The sequence below is a fragment of the Otolemur garnettii genome, unplaced genomic scaffold (assembly GCF_000181295.1).
Source record: "Otolemur garnettii isolate 467f Iridium unplaced genomic scaffold, OtoGar3 scaffold00128, whole genome shotgun sequence".
In the NCBI taxonomy this organism is placed as follows: Eukaryota; Metazoa; Chordata; class Mammalia; order Primates; family Galagidae; genus Otolemur; species Otolemur garnettii.
The window spans coordinates 650,452-660,762 of NW_003852523.1; the positions used below are offsets into that span (position 1 = coordinate 650,452).

General features: G+C 42.3%; 1 protein-coding gene across 1 annotated transcript in view; it reads right to left on the reverse strand.

Moving 5' to 3' along the window:
• DSCAM (DS cell adhesion molecule) overlaps positions 1–10,311 on the reverse strand; it is a gene marked incomplete at its 5' end in the record, with an annotated part of 730,460 nt that overhangs the window by 495,247 nt on the left and 224,902 nt on the right. The window lies entirely within an intron of this gene.

The window sequence follows — 10,311 nt, forward strand, 5'->3', positions numbered from 1 at the left end:
ACTGTCAGGATCACATAACACTCACCAATTCAAACCATGTTCTGGAACGTTAAAGAAATCCACTTCATCAAATTATAATAACAAAGTTCACATATAATGCTTCCTGATAAGAAAATTTAAATCAATGAGAAGACAGCTTTAAAAATATCTAAATATTTGAAAATTTAATGACATATTTCTGAACATATGATAGCTACAGAAAAGCCAGAGGGGCTCGGCGCCTGTAGCTCAGCCGCGAGGGCTCTGGCCACATACACCGGAGCTGGCAGGTTCAAACCCAGCCGGGGCCTGCCAAACAACAATAACAAATACACACACAAATACAACACACAAAAAAATAGCCAGGTGTTGTGGCAGGAGCCTATAGCCCCAGCTACTTGGGAGGCTAAGGCAAGAGAATCACCTAAGTCAAAGAGTTTGAGGTTGCTGTGAGCTGTGACGCCACAGCACTCTGCCACAACATAGTAAGGGCAACATAGTAAGACTCTGTCTCCAGCCTCCCCTCCCCCCCCCAAAAAAAGTCATAGAGCAAAACATAATAGATTTTGGATTGAATGATAATGAAAATAAACTATCAAAGCAGTGGTTAGAGGGAGATTCATAGTTTAAATTGCATATTCAAGTTTTAAGAAAAATTATGAAATACATTTTTAAGTTAACAAGCTAGAGAAAACAAACTAAAGGGCAAGAAAATAATAAAAAAGAATGGAAAATAATAAAAAAAAAGCAGACAAAAAATAAAAATAAAGAAGAAGTTGTTTTACTGAAAATATTAATAAAATTGGTACATCTCTAGCAAAACTGTTTCAAACAAGAGAGAGATAAAATTAAAATCATCCACCTTAGTAATAGAAAAGATGGTATCTCTGCAGACCCCACGGAGAGTAAAAGATACTAAGAGGATTTATAAATGGACTTATACCAACAGATATGACCACTTATTGAAATGGATGAACGTTTGGAAAAACACATTTTACCACAAATAATTCAAGAAGAAATAAAAAATTGAAATAGCCTGATACTTATTAAAATAATGGAATTGGCAATCAGAAACCTTCTCAATAAAATAAAGACAAAAAGGCAAAAATTCTAGACCAAATGTCACTGTTTATGAAAGAAGTAATACCAATCCTTCTTCTTCTTTTTTTTTAGAAAATAGAGGAGGAGGAAACACCTCTGAGGCTGCATAACCCCAAGGTCAAAATCTACCAAAGACGTTGTAAGGTTAGGAAAAGAATAGCACCCCCCACAGTCACATACACACAAATCTGTTCACGTATCACCAACTGGACAGGATAAACATAAAAAGGGTAACATGTCATGACCAGGGCATGTTTATCTTAAAATACTAAATTGGTTTAACATTCAAAAATCAACCCAAATAATTCATTACACTAACAGAATAAGGAGAAAATTCACATGATCATCCGAATCCCTGCAGAGAAAGCACTTGACGAAGCCAGCCCCGTCCAGGAGGAAACCCTCAGAAGACTGAGAACAGAAGGGGCCCTCCATAATCCAGGAAAGGCATCCGTGGACAACGTGCAAATGTCACTACATCCAATGCTAAAAGATTTCCCCGTGGGATTAGGAACAGGCAAAGGTTTCCACGCTAGTGCTGTGTTCACTTCCAATTAACATTCCAAGTTGCACTAGGGCAGCGGAGCCAGAAAGATGTGCTGAAAAGCTGAGCAATCTCCAGAAGGAAAATCCCCTCCAGGGTCTGACTCTTATGACTGCCATAAAACGTGAGTAATTAAGACACATTAAACAAAACCATCTCAAAAACATGACGAGACTTGAATTCTAGACCAATCCTGATTAAGATCAGTGCGGTGTTGGCATGGAAACAGATGGACAGGTCAAGGGAACAAAAGAGAGACCCACACTCAGGCGCCTTTTTTTTTTTTCTAAACCAAAGTGCAAAGCCAGAAGGGAAAGGAGGAAAGTCTTTATAATGAATGATAGTTGGAGGGAAATGAATTTTGATTCCTACCTCCTTACGCTAAAATTAATCAGAGGTAGATCTCAAGACCTCAGTGTAAAGCCCAAGCACACATTTGCTATGAGAAAGCTCGGGGAATCTCTTTGCCTTATGATGGGCAAAAATCATGCAGGTGGACAAAAGTCACTAACCACACAAATTAAAAAAAAAGAAAAAATATTACGCTTCATCAAGTTTTTTAAATTTGCTAATCGAAAGACACCATTAATAACATGAATAGGTAGAAAGACTAGAATTGGAAACAAAATACTATAACCCAACAAATCCTTCATATTCAAAATATACGACAAACTCTTGCAACTCAGTGATAAGACAAACAGCCCAATAAAAATTAGGCAAAAGACTTGAACAGTCCCTTCACAGAATATGATACATCCCCAATAAGAACATTAGTCATGGCATAATTAGTAATCCGATAAATTAACATAAAAATTAACAAGCACAAACCTCCATCATAATAAAATACCATTTCATACACACTACCCTGGTTAAAGTTAAATATGACATCTTTATTAAAAGTTGGAGAGGACGCGCAGCAATCAGAACTATCACACATTTCTGGCAGGAATTTAAACGGTACCTTTTAAAGTTTCTTATAAAGCTAAGCATGCAATCCCACTCTTAGTGTTTACCCAAGAGAAATACTAGCATATGTTCACAAAAAGACTTCTACAAAAATATTCATACCAGTATTTCACATATTAATCAAAAACTGGAGGCAGCCCAGAAGTCTGGCAAGAGGAGAATGGGGGGAAATGTTTAGCAAAGGAACAAATTTCTGAAACCGCCAACAACATGTGTGAATTTCAGAAATACTATAATTGAGAACAAGAAGTTAGATACTAAACAATGCATACAACTTGCTTCCATTTAGATGACGTCTAGGAACAGGTAAAACTCATGGTGATGGACATCAGACAGGCACCGCATCTCGGTGGGTGGAGGGCACCAACCGGAGTGGGAGGAGAGAGCCTTTCTTGGTGGGACCTGAACTATCTGCATCCTGTTTCAGTCGGTGGCACATGGGTGTGCTCAAATGACAACACACATTCAGCTGAAAAATTATCATCAGTGCCTTTTCTTATACATAAGTGATAAGTCAAAAATCATTTCAGAACATCTGTGGGTTCCTGTTTAATACAGGAGACCACAGACAAAGTCAAAAGGGACAATGAGAGATCTCTGCAATCTCCAAACCCAACAAAACCTAGAGTTTATAATACCCACAGGGCCCCAAAATCAAAAGGAAAAGAAACCCCAATAGTCACAGAGGCACAGGAAAGGAATGGGCATTTTTAACAAAAGAAAATCCATAAAATTCAAATGAGTATTTTAGAAAATCCCCAAGTTAACTGAGAATCAGAAAATCAGGTTGGTGAGGTTGTGGGAATACAGAAACCCTTATGCATTAAATTAAAAAAAAAAGTTATTAAAAAAAGCGTACAGGCTCACGCAGCCATGGTGCAAACAATTTGGCAGTAAGTGGTCAAGTTATTCGGTGTCTATCTCCCAATGAAACTCTGACATAGGTCCAGAAAGAGACAAAGCCAAGGTGTCACGGTAGCCTGACTCTTGGTAGCAGGACCTTAAGGGTAGCCTGGTTGTCTGTCTCTGGAAAGGAGGGCAAACAACATGTACAGGACACAGACCCCAGGTACAATGCCACTTGCACGGCACAGATAACGGAATTTATAGGAGCCACGTGCAAGAGCTCCAAAAACATCGTGTTGATGATGATTAAATGCACAACACCGTTTGGTTAAAACCCACATTTATAGAAAGCCACGATACACATTATACAAAATGCACATACAGGAAGACGTCCCTTAGCTCACGTTAAACAAGAGGGGGCCAGTGAGTTATGCGAACAAAAGGGAACGAACATCACAGAAGGGAGGGGGAAGGGATTCTCCCACAGACCACAGAAGGGAAGCAGAGGGCCCAAATCTTCCAAAACCAGATCCAGGCAACACACTAAGAAAAACGCCTGCCTAGACGCAGAAGGAAAAGGGATAGTGAAGAAAAACGTCGTTTGGATGAAATGGCCCTCAGTGCCATACAGAGCGGGAGAGGTGGACAGTTGAAATAGAAGGTAAAAGGCAAAGAGAAAAGAATGATAAATTCTCACGAAACCTGGGTGAAAACAGCAGGAGAGACAATATTTGACGAGATAAAACCTGAAAAAATTCTAGAATTGATAAACGACCTGAACCTTTGGATTCTAGAAATATTACAACCCAAGCAGGGGAGAAAAAACAAAACAAAACAAACCATCACAGAGGCAGAGAACAATGTTTAAAACCATCAGAAAAGGACGTATTACTGGCAAATTTGGAATAATCACAAGGAAATCGCTACAAAAATTCAGAAGGAAAGTAAATGTCGGCTTAGAATTCTACCAGTCAAAAATGAAGCAATACAAAGATAGTTTCTGACATAAAAAGAATGAAAGAACCTACGACTCCCAGACTCTCCTGAGAGAACTACTGAGGATCAGACTTTGGCAAAAAGGAAACACGTCCTAGAGGAACACCCTGGAGATGGGCGTTCAGACAACACGCACCCAGGGCTGCCGGGTACTCAGCCGCGCGCTCTGATGGTCAGGCCTCTGTGCCAGCTGGTCAGGGTCCAGGCCACCCCGCCTCTGAACGTCCGCTCATCATCTCACCAGAAGCAATGGGAAATATGCCCTTTACAAATATGTTGGGAAATCTAACCTAACCCACTTAAAAGTAGCCATTAAAAAGAAGATGAGCAGTGTTAAAAAGGTAGAAGTAAAATTCTATCAAAACAACGTGAAGACAGGAGAAAGAATTTGCAGCTTCCACTGCCGTAGAAGACGTAAGGAACCAGAGAACTCCAGACGTGATCCGGTGGACGTTGGGGAACTGGGTGGAGCAGGAGTGTACCAAGGGCCGAGCTGACCCACGGAAGATGCCAAATACATCAGAAGGCCAAGGAAATGTAAATGTGTGCATGTGACTGACTAAAGATAAAAAAATAGATTTTTAACAGTCTTCTGTGGAGTGTACCTACAGTGTTAATTAGGAAGAAATGTATAGTTTAAATGCATTTCTGTTTTAAAAAAGAGAAAGACTGGAAACAAATTAGTTCAATACGCAATTTAATACCTGAAAAGATTAAAGTAAACCCAGAAGAATTAGAAGGAAGTTAGTAAACATAAAAGAACAAGAAATTAAAAGAAAACAAAAGTTGTTTTTAAGGGTGGCGCCTGTGGCTCAAGGAGTAGGGAGCTGGCCTCATATACCAGAGGTGGCAGGTTCAAACCCAGCCCCAGTCAAAAAAAGAAAAAAAAACTGCCAAAAAAAAATTGTTTTTAAGAAAGTAATAAAAGAGGACAGAAAAATCTCAACAAGATGCAAATGATCAATAGGAATGGAGAAGAAGACAGGATGACCGGGTAAATCCGGTCCTTTCAGGTCATAAAAGAATCCTTTGAACTCCCAAGGAAGCAAGGTGGTCCTCTTACACAAGCTCAGGGGTGCCCAGGGTCCCGAGGTTAAGGCAAGAAGCCTAGTTTTAGTGTTGACCCTGGGGCCACTTTCTGCTGTTAGCTGCTGTGAGCTGAGGTCTGTGTCCAGCTCTGAGATGGACATGTTCACTTATGATCATTTTAAAGTCACTGGATATGCCCCCTGGTCAGGTAGACATATTTGGCACCCAAGTCTTTCAAGGGATGCCAGGTCTTCCCCAGAAGCAGAGGGAAAGGCATTGTAGTTGATGATTCATAGCTGATACTAGTTTTTTTCTTACTCTTTTAAAGATGTACAATAATGTCTTCATGTTAGAATGTATTTATTTTAATTTTTCCTTTTAAAGAACCAAACAAGTAACTCAATCAAACAGATCTTCACTTCCAAAGTCAAATTGTATCCCCTAAAAATACTATAAAATGTAACTCATTTGGCCTCAGAGTTTTAATCCCCAGATCCCATATGCTGGTGAGATTAGCAAGTCCGGGTGGAATGTGGCTGAGTCACAAGGTAATTCCTTTAGATAAATGTCATTCTGTGGTTTAGGATTACAGTCCTCAAGTTGGTATTTAACGGTACCCGGTTAAGCCCTACTTAGATGGGTGATAGAGTCGCAGGAAGGTATACTAAATCCCACAAAGCAGCTCGTTCACAAGTCAGTTCTTTTGCATGTATTCCAGTGGCTGGTTTCACGTTTACATCCAAATCGTCATGTCAGATTCAGCAAGCAGAGATCCACCGTTCCTCACAAGGGTGTGGAATGATGAGAATGCCCATTATTCAAACGGCAAGCACAAAGCATACCTATACACACAGGATGTTTTCACTGTGACTTTCAGTTTGTAGATTTTTAATTTTCTATTAGTCCCCAAATGAGAAAATCATAAAAACATGCTTGCATACACGCAAACCAGATTCCCAAGCCAAGACAACAGTCTTAGGCAGAAGGAGCCAGAGTAGACAGAGGCTTCTCAGGCCAGGGACTAGAAGCACGTACAGCACACGGCATGAGGCAAACACACAGCCTTTGCAATAGTTCCCAAGAAATGTTTTTCAAAGTGCCACACCAAGCATCTGGGGAGAGACATCAATGCAGAGAAATAGATACAAACGTCCATAATAAATATTTCTAAACTTTCCAGTGACTGGGATTCTGGACACATACCAGGCACACAAAGGCTAGATCTGGAGAAAATGCACTCTGATTAGACACCGTGTAGCCTTCCTCATGAATACCGACTAGACGCTGAAGCGTGTTTTTAACATTACCTTACTAGAAACAAAATGTCAGTGCAATTGTTAAAAACGCACAGGAACTTTATGGCTACCCTATATTTAGAAGCCTACATGAGTAGAATGTGCCCCCTGGGCCTGACAGAGCGATGGACTGTCCATAAGTAAACACGCAGCTTGTCTAGATTGGAACTGCACACGGATATTTGAGCAACAGAAAAGCAATTTACTGCTTGGAACAGGTTATTAAATGTCATCTACCATGACTAGATGAAAAAAAATTCAATTAAACTTACCACAACATTTTAGAAATCAGTAAAAAAAATAATAATAAAGGATGAACATGTTTGAATTATTGAAGAAAGTCCACTTCAGAATTCAGGCAATTGCCAAATGGAATCCTAAAAGGATGTTTATAAAACCAGTACTGAAATTTCCAAGAGACCCATTTTATAAATGAAAATAAAGCCAGGCAAAGCAGCGGCACCCACAGGGGTGTCCAGCAGCAGGGACCGTCACACAGGCAAGCACAGCCTGCACCACCTGCAGCAGGGGCTGGTCTCTGGGTTGAGAATAAGTGTTAACAATCCAGGCTGGGTGTGATTTCCATCAATGTCACGTCTGGCCATTCAACTTCCAGAGATTCGTATTTGTGACATATCGACTTTCAGAACTCAAGGCCACAGGTGAACCCGCAGACACAGCTCCTGGCGTGGAGAGTGGACTGTGAGCTGCTCCCCTGTCCACCTGTCCCCTGCCGGCCCTGCCTCAGGCGTCCCCACGATCTCTTCCCACTCTCATTTCAGACCAACGAGAAGAATGGGCAGGAGAAAATAGAAAAGGACAAAGAAAGAGAGAATATCCTGGCTTTTCAAAAATAATGGATTTCCGTTTGGTTGGCAAATTAACTCTAGAAGAATTCCTTGACTCTCAAATTTCTTGATGAATCTAAAAGAATAACTGGATAGTCCCAGAAGGAAGCTGGAGGACTGAGCTCATGTTCACGGGTCATGAGTGTGTTCTCCTCTTGGGCCTGGAGGGCGGGGCACACAGACTCTGGTGGTACCGCCTGGTGTTACAGGTGACAGAGTTGGGAGTGCTGGCTGCTGTGTCTCCATCTTCTTGCTTAGCGCACCCTTGTGCACCTTACTCTGTTAACATGGTCAGTAACAGAGCCGGAACCCTCTGTGAATGGGAGAAAATCTCCCCATTTATAAAGGAAACTCACCAACCTGCAAAGAAAATTGCCAACATTTTTATTGCCTCATAGTCCCACTCACGTTCTTCCTTGAACACGTCCGTAGGCGCTTGTAAGGTACGGACAACGACGTCATCCACAGTGACACAACATTTACGACTCTTGACAGCAAGGTCAGGTCATTGTGTTTGCAGAGTCTCACTCACGTGAGAGCTAAGCATCTTAGAGTTGACCACCAGACCTCACGGCAAGTTTGGTTTAATAAGAAGATGGTACATGGGGTACCTTAAATGCATGCTGGTAAGTGACAGAAGCCAATCTGAAAAGCCTACACGGTGCATGATTCCAGCTATGTGACGTTCTGTAAGAGGCCAAACCATAGAGACAGCAGAGACTCAGTGCGTCAGGAGTGGAGAAGAGAAGGGAATGAACGGGAGGAGCACCGAGGACTCTCAGGGCAGTGGGACTGTTCCGCATGACACTATCACAGTGGGTCACATCATTGTACACTTGTCTAGTCATATGGGCTGAGCGCCACCAAGAGTGAAATGGAACATGAGCCATAGACAGTGGGTGACAATGCTGTTCAATGCACTTTCATTGATTATAGCAAACGTACCACCCCGTGGCGGGGTGGTGATAACGCGAAAGGCTGTGCATGGTGAGGGCAGGAGGTATTTGGGAAATGTCTGTGTATTATGCTCAATTTGCTGTGAGCCTAAAATTGCTCTAAAATTAAAGATAATTTTTTTAAATGAAGAAAATAAGACAGTAAAAGATGAAAATGAGTGAAATTCAGAGGTGAGTTTTCTGAGATTTGAAACACGAGATAGTGTGTTAAGAAAGGAGGAAACTGGCGGTGCGCGTGGAATCACGCCTCAGAATCCCGAGGGGAGAACAACTCTGTGTCAGTCGGAGGAAACTGGCGGTGCACGTGGAATCACGACTCAGAATCCTGAGGGAGAACAATTCTGTGTCAGTCGGAGAAGACCTACAACTTGATCCCCACTTCCTACACGTGCCATAGGAAATCCACCTGAAAACCAGCACGGAGAATCGGATATTCCTCCTGTGAACTTGACTGTTGGGTCAGGTTCTTTGTGCTATACAGGGTCACAGGCACAGCTCCTTGGTGCTATACAGGGTCACAGGCACAGCTCACAGGAGGCACAAGTGACTCCAGCTTCAGAGTCCTAGTTACTTGGTAGCAGAGGTCACCTGGTAAGGCCTGGACAATGAATGAATTACATATATTTTGTAATCTGCAAGTCAGAGTTAAGACAACTTGGCATTAGCTCCAGGAGTGGAGCTGTGGTGCCACCAGAATAATGAGGACTGAAATCCACTCCCACTTCAGAAGTGTCAGTGGTGGGTGGTGCTGGGAAAATCCCAGAATGAACCATAGAATGAAGCACCAAGGCGGAGGGGTCACAAGGAGACATGGGGCAGTGGGCAGGGCGCTGCAGTCTGCCAAGTGCCATCACATCCAGCACATAACCGGCCCTCACTCTGTTCCCACCTCTCAGAGAAGAACCTGGGCCTCTGCAAAGTCAGGTCAACACTCCCTAAAGATGGCAGCTCACCAGAAACCCCCAGCAGCCATGCATAGGCACCAACTCCTAGGGCCGCCTGGAGGTGGGAACTATGAATGTCAAATTGCCAAAAATCCATTTTGAAGAGTCTAATGAGCTGCAGATATGAGAACACAAAAGGGATTTAGAGACATGGGAAATACTGGAACCCATTTGATTATTATATGTTAATGAAAATGCTTAAAGAACATAGATCGGCTTAACAACTGACGAGTAGGGCCAGGCCTCAAGTGATTTTCCTCTCTGTCCAATGCCCTAGCAGGGCACATGTGCCCTTCAGAGAGCATTTATACTTGTTTCCTTGCTTACTGCAGAGGGGAACATAATCCCACGCACCACCCAGCAGTAGTGACTGATCAAGTGAGAGGGTCTTGTGTTTTTTTGTTCGTGTCATAGAGACACAGTTGATTACAGAGAAAGATGGCACTGCGTCCCAGGAGAGAGCACCCGGAAATGCCTGCGCCAAGGGGGATACAGATGAAAAAGACATTTTAGCCAGCGATCCTCAAACTTCAACTGCATAGAAGTCACAGGCTTTGTTAAAATGTCATTTTGATCAGGAGGACTGGGGCAGGGCCTGAGATTCTGCATTTCTGGCCCGCTCCCAGGTGTTGCGATAGCCTCAGACACCTGTGGGTGGCAAGATGTTTCTGGCAACATAGTCATATGTAATTCTATGAAGGAAGCAGAGGTTTGGACCAAAATCCATGCTGGAAAACCCCATGTTCCTAAGACACACACCGAATACTACCCCGTCTTGTCAGTACCATTTCTTTTTTTTTTTTTTTT